This window comes from Hemicordylus capensis, chromosome 1, assembly GCF_027244095.1.
Source record: "Hemicordylus capensis ecotype Gifberg chromosome 1, rHemCap1.1.pri, whole genome shotgun sequence".
Taxonomy (NCBI): Eukaryota; Metazoa; Chordata; class Lepidosauria; order Squamata; family Cordylidae; genus Hemicordylus; species Hemicordylus capensis.
Window position 1 is genome coordinate 322,028,034 of NC_069657.1, and position 14,734 is coordinate 322,042,767.

At 41.2% G+C, this 14,734-nt stretch overlaps 1 protein-coding gene across 6 annotated transcripts in view; it reads right to left on the bottom strand.

The window, feature by feature from the left end:
- GPR63 (G protein-coupled receptor 63) overlaps positions 1 to 14,734 on the bottom strand; it is a 43,389-nt gene that overhangs the window by 13,677 nt on the left and 14,978 nt on the right. For 2 of the 6 annotated variants that reach the window (XM_053287566.1, XM_053287569.1), the window contains exon 2: positions 818 to 987. The exons of the other annotated variants lie outside the window; for them this stretch is intronic. The gene's annotated coding sequence lies outside the window, so the exon portion shown is untranslated. The remainder of the gene's footprint in view (positions 1 to 817; positions 988 to 14,734) is intronic. 6 annotated transcript variants of the gene reach the window in all.

The window sequence follows — 14,734 nt, forward strand, 5'->3', positions numbered from 1 at the left end:
ATGCTTATACTTTTCAGAGGTCCGATATTGTTCTATTCTTCAATCCTTGTCTTCTTGGTTCCATGTAATATTCTAATTTTCTGGGATTGTGGATTTGGGGTTTTCATGAGCTGTACGCCATGATCATCACAATTATAACAAATTAAGGCTTGACTTATCTCGCTTTGCATGTAATGCGTCTGTCTCATATATCAGTTTCACCTTTTAATTTGCATTACTGAAAGTAATGGACTTTTGCACGATATTCTAATTTTCTGAGTTTCACCTGTATATGTATGTGTGTGCATGTGCATGTGCATTTATATGTTTTACACACAGAAATGCAAACAGCAAAATCAAATGCAAGAGGAAATACGAGAGGCTTAATCAAGCTTTAAAATAAAAACAGTGACAATCCACAACAGCAGTAATAGGCAACAACAACCTCCTAGCAACATTAAGTTAACTAAGTCTGTAATGCAATTAAAAAAACCCTTTGTTCCTATTAAGGCCTACAGAGATGGTGTCGAGCCTCATTATAAATTTGAGTCCACTTATTCTTTTGCGTAGCAACTGACCCATTTATAGACAGCAGAAGGGCACCACTGGCAGACAACAGCATCTATCCTGTTGGAGGATAAGCAAGTGAATGAGCCCCTGATAGTATAGCTAACATACTCGGTCTTATAATGGTGTGATACAAGTAGCTTGGGGACAAAGCTGGCACTGAGGTTTGTAGGAAGTCTGATCTCTGACTTTGTGTTTGTTACATAATTTGTGGCCGTTGGCGAGTAACCTTTTAAGATTGGAGACCATCTATAAACAAGGACAGGCTTACCATGCAAAGCTATAGGTCTAACTTCAAAAGCAGTGTCCTTATTAGATTTTGATAATGAAGGGGATGAAGCTAGTTAGCTTGTTTCAGCCAGTCTTAATTTGTTATGTATCATCATGTCTCATCAACGTAATATTGTCCATTTATGAGAAATCTGCTGCTCTTCAACAATTCTGTAAAAAAAGAATGGATAAGTTGTAATAGTGACCTGACCAGACCGGTCATTCACTGCTGCTATTTTTTGAAACAGAATAGAACTGGGTACTTAGGAAGCCTCTTCTTTCTTCTTCAAAGGAAAAGAATACTGTTAAGCAGTCATGAAACCATCTTACAGAGACACCCACTATACATTTATCCAGAAGGAAGTATCAGTATGTGGTGAAAGTGCATAGAATGGCAGCTTTAAGGTTCTCTTCCAGTTTCAATGATCTCATAAACTGCATTTTAAAAGGTAGGGAGGAAACTGCATTTCTCCGGAAGAAATACTATACAAGATTAGATTGGATCATTTCAGTTTGTGATTCCTGAGGAAGTGGACAAACTGCTTCGGATTGTTCTCTTGACCAGTGTTCCCTCTAAGACAGAATCCCAGATGTTGTTGACTGCAACTCCCATTGCACCTAGGGGTGCTGGGAATTGTAGTCAACAATATCTGGGAATCTCTGTTAGAGGGGACACTGCTCTTGACGCTTGCCCAATTTGGCTTATCTCATCTGGCAATCATATTATCAGAGAGAGTCTGGCAAATATTATAAATGCTTCTCTGATGGAAGGCAGGATGCCTCCTTGTCTTACGGAGACTATTACCAGACCACCTCTGAAGAAGCCTGCACTGGATCCCTTGGAGTTAGCTAGTTACAGACCTGTTTCTAATCTTCCGTGGTTGGGCAAAGTGATTGAGCAGGTGGTTGCCTCTCAGCTCCAGACCGTTTTGGATGATGCAGATTATTCTAGACCCATTTCAAACTGGCTTTCGGCTATGGGGTTGAGACTGCCTTGGTTGGCCTGATGGATGATCTCCAACAGGCTATTGATAGAGGTAGTGTGACTCTGCTGATCCTTTTGGATCTCTCTGCAGCTTTTGATACCATCAACCATGGAATCTGGTAGATTCCAGATGGTGTCACTTGGAGACTCTTGTTCTGCAAAGCGAGAACTGAAGTGGAGTTCCACAAGGATCCATACTGTCTCCAATGCTCTTTAACATCTACATGAAACAGCTGGGAGAGATCATCAGGAGGTTTGGTGCAGGGTGTTATCAATATGCTGATGACACCTAGATCTATTTCTCTATGCCGACCTAATCAGGAAATAGCATATCTTCCCTAAATGCCTGCTTGGAGGCAGTAGTGGCCTAGATGAGGGATAACAAGCTGAAGTTGAATCCAAATAAGATGGAGGTACTTAAAGTGTGGGGTCAAGACCCGAGAGATGGTTTAGATCTGCCTGAAAGATCAGGTACATAGCTTGGGAGTGCTTCTGGTCCCAAAGCTCTCCCTGGTTTCTCAGGTTGAGGCAGTGGGCAGGAGTACTTTTTATCAGCTTCGGCCGATATGTCAGCTACATTCATTTCTGGAGGTAAATGACCTGAACACAGTGGTACATATGCTGGCAACCTCCAGGCTTGACTACTGTAATGCACTCTACATGGGGCTACCTTTGTACGTAGTCCAGAAACTACAACTGGTACAGAATGCTGCAGCCAGATTGGTCTCCGGGACAACACGAAGGGACTACATAATACTGAATTTAAAAGAACTGCACTTACTGCCAATATGTTTCTGGGTGAAATCCAAGTGTTGGATATTACCTATAGAGCCTTTTATGGCTTGGGCCCAGGGTTTTTAAGAGAGTGCCTTCTTTGTCATAAACCCTGCCTCCTGTTACCATCTTCTGGAGAGATTGTTACAGTTGCTGCTGGCTCATCTGGTGGTGACCTGGGATCAAGCTTTCTCTTTGTCTGCCCTGGGGCTTTGGAATATGCTTCCCACTGAAATAAGAGCATCTGCTTCTTTGTTTTCAGGAAGACCCTCAAGATTCATCTGTTCTCGCAAGCTTTTAATTAGATTTAATTTTAATAATTTGTTTTAATAACTTTTATTAAATTCTATTGTTTTAATTGTGTTTCATGCATTTTAATCTGTGACTTTTAATATTGCTTTTAAAATTTTGCATACCGCCTAGAAATGTACATATCAGGCAGTATAAAAATATGATAAATAAGTAAATAATCACTATTTGTCTCTTACTGCTTCAAGAACTTATCGGCCTAGGAAGCTCTTTTGTTGCAACTCAAGTCCTTGCATATCAAAAATTCCTACAGACACATCACTATTTGTGCCTTAAATGAACATTACACATTGGGTTCAGCTAAACTGCTAAGGTTATGTATAATCTTAGCAGTTTAGCCGAGTCCAATGTATAATGTTCATTTACAGATACACAGGTTTTCATCCTCAATATAATAAACTGGCTGCTCTGCTAATGAGACTGGTATCAACCATAAACTGTTCATCTCTCATAGCCTAGCTAAAGTACCAAATAGAACAAGCGGGTTTGCCAGCAAGTATTCAGCACTGACAGGAACTTGGAAGAAGTAGGTCCATATGCAAGTTTCCAGATCTTCCCACACAGATGACTTACCCTCAGTAATTTTAAAGACATTTTCCTTTTCTTTTGTAGTAGGAGCTGCCATCATTTCAAGCCCAAACCCACTGATTGTTCTGCAAGCAAAATATTAAGGTAGGGGCCAGATCCCTAAGCAATGTTCATTATGCTGGTGGAAAAAGCCACTGGAAAATTTTTGTAGCTCACTTACATCCTGAAAGAATTCCGACGACTGTAGAACCTAGTATGACTAAATACAGAAGAAGACAGGGCTCCTATATCTTTAATAGTTGTCCGAAAAAAAGGAATATCAACAGACGCAGCATGTCTCATTCCAGCAAGGAGAGGTTTCATCATAAACTGCATTCCACAAGAGCAAGTGTTTAGAGCAGGGGTGACTAGCCTGAGGCTCTTCTACTGTTGTTGGCTATAACTCCCATTATCCCTCGTCACAATACATTTGAGCTGGGGTTGATGCGAGTTTTAGCCCAGCAACAGCTGGAGAGCCTTGGGTTGGCTGTCATTCATTCGATTTCCATAGCACCCTTCCAAAAACAAAAAAAAAAGGCTCAGGGTGGTTTACACAGAGAAATAATAAATAAGATGGATCCTTGTCCCCAAAGGGCTCACAGTCTAAAAAGAAACATAAGACAGACACCAGCAACACAAGAAGGAAAGGAAGGGGCGCCTTCTTGAAATTTTCCATTTAAGTCAGCAACAAACATGCACATACACCCCCAAAGTGAAACGATAAATTCAGCCTCCTTTTTAATCAATCCTTTTCTTATTTCAGTCCTTAACAAGCCTTCGAGACTCCCAACAGCCTGTTACCAAATGCGCCTGAAGCAGATACAAAAATGGAGATGTGAAGTCCTCCTCACTTAGGCCAAAGACAATCATTTCTAAACGACGCCTAATGTCCCTGGGATAAGTAAGCACATAAAGTGGACCAACCCAGCTGAAAGGCACTAAGAATGATACATAAACATGTAACCAGATCTCAGATGTCTGCTTCAGCCAGTGATTAAAAAATGATTTTTTTTTAGGGGAAAGATGTTCAATGATCAATTCAAGCCATTAGTTGGGATAATCCAATTGTATTACCTTTTGTTCAGCTCAAGTGACATTGCTCTTAAGGACCTGAACTCTAACCACTATATATGATTTAAAAGATCAACATGGTCTTAACACAGGCCTTAACATATTTTCTTTGGATCTAGGAGCCAGACAAATGACACTTGACAAGATTTCTGGACTTAGTGACAGACATTGTGGAAGGGAGAGGTAAGTGGGCCTCTTATCTCTTTACAAGTAATGTAATTAGAATAGGAACAGGGCGGTTTGGGACAAATACATATTTTATTAAGTCTCCCTCTCTCCTACATTAAGCCGAGTCTTAACGTTAGATTTCAAACAAACCTTAACAGAGACCGAAGGCACGTTATGCTGTCAAGCATGGCTCTTGTGGAAACTGATGGAGTTTGCATGGAAGATTGTTGGTTTGCACTTAGAAGTTCTCTAAGGGGACAATCTCAGTTTACTTGGAACTAAGCACAATGGAGCTCAGGGGATCTCATTTTCTAGATATGACCAGGATCCCCGTGCAGTCCACAAGCAGATGAAACTCTGATCTGGCAGTTTATGTGCAAGAGCTGCTGTTACCCACAGCCCATTTACTCCAGAAGTCCTATTACATACAAGTGGGTTTTAGCTTCAGGCCTTATGCCTGCTTTGAGCCACACCACTGACAAGAATTCTCTGTGTGAGCAACAGAGTCCCACCCACACACTGAAGCCTGCAGAAAAGCAGACTAAATACATAACCATTTATTATTGAGGATGCAATCAGAAAAGGCATAATGAGGATACCCAAAATTGCTTTCACTTCAAGATGAAGACCTCTTGTACATTCAAATTTCTGCTTACATTACATAAACAACTTGTTCACCTATTTCATCTATTTTTATATCTGTTTTCATCTATTTATTTTTATGGTTGGAACACAAAGAGAGCTGAATCCTGCAAAGATCTAATCACCTAACTTCTACTGAAGTTCCTGCACAGCAGTTCATAGCAAACACCTGTTTTGTATGAACAACAATGCAATCTTCAAAACACACACATGTTCTTGGGAATTAGGAGCCAAAGGACAAAATTACGGGACTATAGTGACATTGTGGAGGGAGAGGGTAAATGGGTTTCTCTTTATAAATTGCCACCTTTGCCTTACTTTCTTTTAAACTCAGAAAGAAATCTATAGCTGATAAATTTATACTGCAAACCACCCAGGGATTTTTTTTGTATGGGGTGGTATACAAGTGTATTAAATAAGTAAAATAGCTGCCATGCTCTGGCATTGGTTTTAGTTTAACTATACTGTTGAAGTAACTTCATGGTATGCCAAGTTTTTCTTTTAAAACATATGTTTTATGTTGTGCTATGTTATGCTATGACCTTCTGAATATCCTAGTCCAGATGCCATGGTTATATTTCTAGTCACCATGGCTCCCCGGCACCTGCAATTTGTCAAGCTCTGACTTAGAAGTAACTTCCATTGAATAAGGGGGGCTGCCTTCTAGTAAACATGTCAATCCTATGGCCACAGTATTCAATGATAAGAAGTGCAAAATGTTTTGATTCCATTCAAAATAGTTCCCCAAAGCATCTTTTTAGCAAGTTAACAGGAAAAAAATTAACTTTGTTTTAATGCATTAAGAGCCATCTAAACACCAGAGGCATGATCCATATACACAGACACAGTTGTCCATATGGGAGAATATCTGCATTTATCCACTCGTTAATCCAGTTGTATTATTTCACCAAGTGAATTTTACCATCCATCAGATGCAGTTGTATGGTAAAATGGCAATCTGCATTCATCCAGCCAACCAACCAACCATCTGGGCAATGTGGCAAAGCACCACATAGTAAATGGTTGCTTGTATCCAGGGGCATGGCTATAATTGAGCGAAAGGGTTCAAAGAACACAGGCCCCCAGCTCCTGAGGGCCTTCCAGATCCACCCCTTCCTATTTTTTTCATTATCTCCCTCACTCTGGGGTGCCGCCAGAGAGAGGGATGAACACGGGCCACCTCTCGCCTAGCTACGCCCCTGCTTGTATCCAAAACAGAGCTGTGTGCTCCAGCCAAAGTGGAAATATATATATTGCAAGTTAGTACTGAGGATATATGTTGATAAATTATACACTGTCAGACTCGTCTAACATATCAGGTCTTACTAAAGCAGATGCTGCATGTGTGTAGTGTAAAAATAGTCACAGAGTAAAAGAACACTGAATTGTTTCAGTGATTCTGCCCAACAGGATTGCAGATAGCCTGTAAGAGGGAGGCAACCATGGCTTTCCAGCTGTTGTCAAACTACAACTCCTATCATCCCCAGCCACAATAGATTGTGGCTGGAGATGATGAAAGCTGTAGTTCAACAAGAGCTGGAGAACCAAGGTTGCTTGTCCTAGGCTCATATACATTATATTACACTTTAATATTAAAGTGCCTGCTCTCCGCTGCCTCAGGTGTGCACAAAATGCTTCATGCACATCCCTACTCCCAATCCATGAACTGTGTTTTGAAGTTTGGGCAGTGTTGGTGAGCAAGAAGCAGCAGCGTTAAACCCTATTGACATTGTGGATATCATTGCTCTTCCCATCCAGGCAGAGAGAGAGAGAGAGAGCGCGCGCGCGAGAGAGAGAGCGAGCACGCAATGTAACTGGGCCCAGTGCCAACACTGAAACTAAGTGGAAATGGATCTGATCAGTGCCTAAGTAGACCACTGGGAGCACGATGAAGCTGCTCTGAATTTTCTAAATGTATAGTATGCAAGTATACTAATCTGTGGTTCCTACGTCTCCTGAACACCAGACCCCTATTTAAATCCTTCTTCAATCTGCATGCCTGATAAAGTTTACTGATATTTGGATTTTACGATAGAGGAACAGCATGTAAAGTTATTCTGTATATAGTAACGAGTAATAAAAATTAACAAGGCATTTTTTTAAAAGCAGAAAAGTATTTTCAAATTCCTAGTATTTCATATTCCTATCCGTCTTATCTGTATGGATAGGCTTTAAATACCAATTCCAAATAGCATGATGTTCCGTGGACACTGCTGCCACTTCATTTCCAAGTCGGTTTCCTTAGCAACACTTAATCCATCTGGCTGCAGGCTTCTAAATTTTACTACCATGTTCCTATCTACACCAGAAATAGACTACAAAGGAATTTATACTAGCAAGCATGCAAAGTCACTAAAATAATTAATCATGCTAATGAATCAAATAGTGAGGTTATTTTTTAAAAAATCAGAAAGAGCCTGGCTTATTATATATTAAAAATGCTTATCAGTCCATGACTGAAGCATTAAATTGCTCCCAGTTCAAGTTTGCTTGAAAGATCCCTCTCTTCTACTTCCCAACCACAGATGCTAGATACCAGACATACCAATCAACAAAGGAATTCAATATGGCTGCCCTCTGTTTGACATGGAGCAGAGACTATGGTAACAACTTTTCAGAGGCAAACTGGTTTCAGTTTTGTTCAAATGGCTTAAAGTTTGACAACTTTCTGGGCATATGAAAAATATTCTCAAAATCAGCTCAAAATAAAACACTTTTTGAACTCTACACATGCTTCACCCACCCCTCGCCCTCCACTATGTCATGTCATGTACCATACATACAAGATACAATATGCTATAGATTAAGGTTGGGATACAAACCACCACTTGAGTTCATGCAAGAAACGTGCACTACTACCACAGGAGAATCACTGACCTACTCTCTCTGAACACCTGACACCGCCACTCTCTTGGGTAAAACTTCCTCAGTTTCAAAAGCAGTTAGCCATGCAGTATGGGGCTACATTTAAAGAAAAATAAGTCCACACCCCCTGGGATTCACAGAACAAGTTTCACAGTTTTGGGCTCTTAGGCTGTATATATCTCCCATACACCTTCCCAGTTTCCATGCATATTCACTTGATATCTCTCCCTTTGTCCCCCCCCCCCCATTCAAGCTTTCATGCTGTCTGAAAACTGCTCCATTTGTCTATCAAACCATGCCCTGTCTACCATTAATTCTATCCTTAAAACCAGCTTTTGTACTATTTTATTTTTGCAGATTATCTCCTTTTCTATGTTGTCGCCACTTTCCTTCTTCTACAGCCTCCTTGCTTTTTATTTACCTTTATTTTCTTATATGTGCCTGTTGTATTCAGTCAGTGCCCTGTCCAACTTATGTAAATCACTGATAGAACTTCAGACTTTTTAAACATGTAGGGAGGGAAGAAACACAGGTGAGCTGTACTTCCTCTTCTATACTCCTATCTAGTCTAGATGATCCACTTAACATGTGTATGTCCATTTTCATGTTTGTTTGTAATGTCTACTATATTGTGTGTACTTGGCACACTGGATTTTCTTTCTACCTCAGAAACCCATCTCCTAAATTCTGTGATTGTTCGGTGTGATATGTTCTTCCTGTGGTGTTTGGAACATCTGCATTGTATTCATATAGTCTGCAACTTTAAGTGACATCTCGTGTTCAGGTTTGGTGAACACAAGAAAGTCTGAGTGACTAGACAATCTACTTTCCGGTTTCTATGGTTGTACTTGACAGTACTGGTGCAAACAAATGTCTCTGTGAGGGTGTCTTTGCACTTCACAAAACTAAGAGTATATGGTTTACATTTCTATAAAGCCTTCCCCCACTTTTCTCCTTTGATTTAAATTATATTTATGCAGGGGATACACTTCCAGAATTCATCCTCTTCTGACCGACATCATGGCACTTCAGTGTCTGTGCTTTTACAAATGTATCTCCTCCTCTAGACTGAAGCATTTGAATGGCTTGTGTGTTCCAAATTCTTATCTTAAAAGAGCTCTCTTTTAAACAGAAAGAGAACACATACATACAGACATGTTCAAACCTTTGCATTGTGTGATCACAACATTAACTCTAATGCAATTTTTAAAAACAGGAAATTGTGTGTCAACTAATAAGGAATGGCATAAAAACTGTGGTGGGGGATACTAACAAATCTGGAGTAGAAGGCAGGACTTTAAACCTTCACACTTCGCAGTAGAGCCAACATATAGGAGCACAAAAAACTTTGGAAACAGTAGCTGATAGCCTGAATAGCAAAGCAGGGATGCAACAGGAGGCTGCTTCCAACACAACTTGAGATTTCTTCACTTCTGCAGTGTGGGATGGGGGCAATTTTCACTGACAATCCTTGCCTCTAGTGCTCTGTACCTTCCAAAACCTATGTCGCTGAGGTTGTGCAGCCCTCTGAATATATGTTTGGAAAGTACAAAGCACTTTTGGAAGCAAAAAAGATCAGCAAAAAAATCAGTACCCCACATGCTGCAGAAGTGGGGAAGCTTCCCACTGCATCCTTGCTCCCTTAGCCAGAAATTCAGTTAGTTTCAGCAACTTTCTATCAAGGGGTATGATTCCTTGAAGCTGTTGAGGGAAAGAGCCCTATGACCATTAACACAAAGTTGTTCAATCTTTCCCCTCACCATACAATATTTACCCTTGTCTACAGGGGATGACACTTGTAAGAACTAGTCACATAAGTCGTCATGTTACCTAGATAAAGGAAAGATTGTGCCATCGAGTCAGTGTTGACACCTGGTGAGCACATAGCCATGTCATTTTCTTCCGTACAGGAGTGGTTTACCATTGCCTTCTCCCGCGCAGTATAAGATGATGCCTTTCAGCACCTTCCTATATCACTGCTGCCTGATATAGGAGTTCCCCACATTCTGAGAAACACACCAGCAGGGATCCGAACCAAGAGCCTCCTGCTCTCTAGGCACGTTGCTTCCCCGCTACACCATTAAGTGGCTTACCGCACTTATTTTGGAACATCTATACGAGACCTTGTTTAGAACACCTCAAGCTATTTCTTATGACAAGATGTGTATGCTTTATCTGCACATCATCCCATGGACACAGGTACAAAATCCCAGTTTCAGATGTTCTGAACAAGTTGGTGTTACTCATCAGTTCTTTCTCTTGACACTTAATCTAGAGTTCAGAGTGCACTTTTTGTGTACAGCAGTACATTCTGCAGTGTTGATAAAAATAGATGTTTGTTTAAAAAAAGAAGTTTGAATTAAAATAGGACTTTTTAAAATAATTTTTTAAAATCCAATTTACATTTTAGAAGAACATAGGTCAAAGATATCATCATGAATGTCAATCATAACTTCTAATTATATTCCATATATTAACAGCAGCACATGGGGATGAGAGATGATAAACCTGATCAATCGTATTCTGCAGGTGGTGTACATGCAACATACGCATATACACTTAAGTGCTTGCCCTCCCCTCTCTCTTTCTCTCTCTTTAAAAGTGCAACGAAATTAGACTGAGTCACACTTTATGTTCAACACTCATACGAGTCTATAGTGTACACAGGTACAGTCATTCACAGGTTTTGTTGAATGCAGGTACAGCAGTACACCTCCTATCTGTACCATGCATTTTAAGGGCCTGTATCCAGATTCAATTTTAAAATTAACCCATATAAGATCTTTTACAGAAACATGTATACAGGTGTACAGCCATCTGTTAACTTGTACATCATAATGTCTGAATCTGATCAAAGAAGGCCAATGAATTAATAGAGAATTGGGGGGTGGGGGTGGAGTAGATCTGAGCAAGGAGGAGGAGTCTAGATATAAATGAAAGGGGTAGGGTAGGGGAATAAAAAGTGAAACCAAAAGAGAACAAAAAGAATTCATGCAGTCCTGAGGAAACTTTTTCCAAGTGTATCCTCCATTGTTGAAAAGAAACATCTATCATGGTAGCAGGCAATAAAAGAGATCCCATTTGGGAATATTTTAATCAAGATCCTGTACAGTACCTGTGGATAAGACTGGCATGTGTGTGAGATACAAACAGTGCAACTAAAGAAATGCAACGCCTGGTTGCCAAAGCGAAACAGCATTATTATTACTACTATTACTATTACTATTATTGTTACATTTATATCCCGCTCGTCCTCTAAGGAGCCCAGAGCGGTGTACTACATACTTAGGTTTCTCCTCACAACAACCCTGTGAAGTAGGCTAGGCTGAGAGAGAAGTGACTGGGCCAGAGACACCCAGCTAGTCTCATGGCTGAATGGGGATTTGAACTCGGGTCTCTCCAGTCCTAGTCCAGCACTCTAACCACTACACCATGCTGGCTCTCTCTTATGAGTTGTGTGCACCTATTACAGCACTGGCAGCCAGTAAGGAAGGCGGCGAGAGACACCTTTAAGAAGTGATTTCCAGTGGGGCCGCCGGCACCGTGAGCAGTAGCACCCTGCCCATCCTGCGCAGCAGCTGCCAGAGCTCCAGCACTCACCTAGCCTCTGTGCATGTGCAGAGGCCACTTGTATGGTTAGCATGGTGTTGCTGACCACGCAAATAGCTTCCACACATGTGCAGAGGGCCAGGTGAGTGCTGGAGCTGGAACAGCTGCTGCGTGGGATGGGAAGGCCGCTGCTGCTCACAGTGGCTTGCAGGTACCACCAGAAATCACTTTTTGAAAGTTACTTCTTGCCAGCAACCCAGCACCACTCTCACTGGCTGCCACTGTATTATAGCGTGCACTTACCTTAATACATATTCACCGATAGATGTAGGTTTCATTTTTAGAAGGTTATATTAGACAACAAGAATTTATTTTTACAAGAAAATGATGATTAAATAGAATCTTCCTGACTAGTGATGTAAATCAGTAAAATTGAGTCCTCCTGTGAAGTGATTTAAATCATGATTTAAATCAAATCAACCCTGATGTTCAACAGCACCAAGCTGGCCGCTGATGCTAAATAAACACTGGGTCGAGTATGTTCTACACAAATAATTGCAAACATAGTGAGAAGACAGAGGGTAGGCGATCAAAAGCAGCACAAACCAGGTTTTCAAAGCATTCACAGTTGCCATTGTTCCTTTCCTGCGGAATGCACAGGGATCAAAACTGGCCCAAAGCAATTTTATAGGTAAGGAGGATCAGAGCTAATTTTGCCATGTGAAAGTATTCTAAACAATTCTCCCTTCATTTCAATTAGAAGCTACAGAAAGTGTTTATAGGCAAACAGCTCGTCACACAGCTTTGTTCTAAGACCGTACTACTTCAGACTGGTACCGCTCAAGTCAGACCACATCTGGAGTACTGTGACCAGTCCTGACTACCAAGCTTTAAAAAGGTATAGAGAAACTGGAATGGATTAAGGAGGAGGATAATGAAGATGATCGGGGTTTGGAAAACAAAGCCTAGGGGCACAACTGAAGGAACTGGTTAAGTTTAGACTGGAGAAAAGATGAATCCAGCAGGGCTGTTCTTATGTTCTTAAGTCCCACCTCATGCATAAGAACATAACAGCCCTGCAGGATCAGGCCCAAGGCCCATCTAGTCCAGCATCCTGTTTCACACAGTGGCCCACCAGATGCCGCTGGAAGCTTACAGGCAAGAGTTGAGGACATGCCCTCCCTCCTGCTGTTACTCCCCCGAAACTGGTACTCAGAGGCAACGTGCCTTGGAGGCAGGAGGTGGCCGACTAGTAGCCGTTGATAGACCTCTCCTCCATAAAGTTATCCAAACCCCTCTTAAAGCCATTCAGGTTGTTGGCTGTCACCACATCTTGTGGCAGAGAATTCCACAAGCTGATTATGTGTTGTGTGAAAAAGTACTTCCGTTTGTTGGTCCTGGATTTCCTGCCAATTAATTTCATGGGATGACTCCTAGTTCTATCGTTATGTGAGAGGGAGAAGAATTTCTCTCTATCCACTTTCTCCACACCATGCATGATTTTATAGACTTCTATCATGTCTCCCCACAGTCGTCTTTTTTCTAAACTAAAAAACCCCTAGTGTTGTAGCCTTGCCTCATAAGAAAGGTGCTCTAGGCCCCTGATCATCTTGGTTGCCCTCTTCTGCACCTTTTCCAGTTCTACAATGTCCTTCTTTAGAAGTGACGACCAGAACTGTACACAGTATTCCAAGTATGGCTGCACCATAGTTTTGTATAAGGACATTATAATATTAGCATTTTTATTTTCAATCCCCTTCCTAATGATCCCTAGCATGGAATTGGCCTTTTTCACAGCTGCCGCACATTGAGTCAACATTTTCAACGAGCTGTCCACCACGACCCTCTCCTGGCCAGTTACCAACAGCTCAGATCCCATCAGCATATACGTGAAGTTGGGGGGTTCCATCCCAATGTGCATCACTTTACACTTGCCAATACTGAACTGCATTTGCCATTTCGTCACCCATTCACCCAGTTTGGAGAGAACCATTTGGAGCTCCTCACAATCTGTTTTGGATTTCACTACCCTAAATACTTTGGTGTCATCTGCAAATTTGGCCACCTCGCTGCTTACCCCTACTTCTAGATCATTTATGAATAACTTAAAAAGCACCGGTCCCATTACAGATCCTACTTCTTACTTCCCTCCATTGTGAAAACTCTCCAATTATACCTACCCTCTGTTTCCTCTCCTTCAACTAGTTACCAATCCACACATGTACTTGTTCCCCTTTATTCCATGACTGCTAAGTTTTTCAAGAGTCTTTGATGGGAAACTTTGTTGAAAGCTTTTTGCAAGTCCAGGTATACTATTTCGACTGGATCACCTTTAGCCACACACTTGTTGACACTCTCAAAGAACTCCAGAAGGTTTGTGAGGCAAGATTTACCTTTGCAGAAGCCATGCTGGTTCTCTCCCAGCAGGGCCTGTTCTTCTATGTGCTTTACAATTTTATCCTTGAGAATGCTTTCCATCAATTTGCCTGGAACAGATGTTAAACTATCAGGGGTGCACAACTCAATTTCTCTGTGTAAACCGCCCTGAGCTATTTTTGGGAGGGCGGTATAGAAATCAAATGAATGAATGAATAGCTCACTGGGCTGGAACCAACCATGTCTTGGTGTGCAGGGGCTGAGATAAATTTTCAGCACATTAATTATTACATTAAAATAAATTAAATAAAAATATTAAAGAATGTGAGCAGACAAAGGGTTGGAGTCAGGGGGAACGGCAACGGCAAAGAACGGCAAAGTTACTGTTGCTGGTGTCTCTTATGTTTCTTTTTAGATTGTGAGCCCCTTGGGGACAGGGATCCATTTTGTTTATCTTATTTATTTGTTATTTCTCTGTGTGAACCGCCCTGAGCCATTTTTGGAAGGGCGGTATAGAAATCGAATGAATGAATGAATGAATAAATAAATAAAATAAAAGAGGAATGATGTCAGTGGGCTCCAGCCCTAGGGAAGATCTGCTCTTAAACAGCC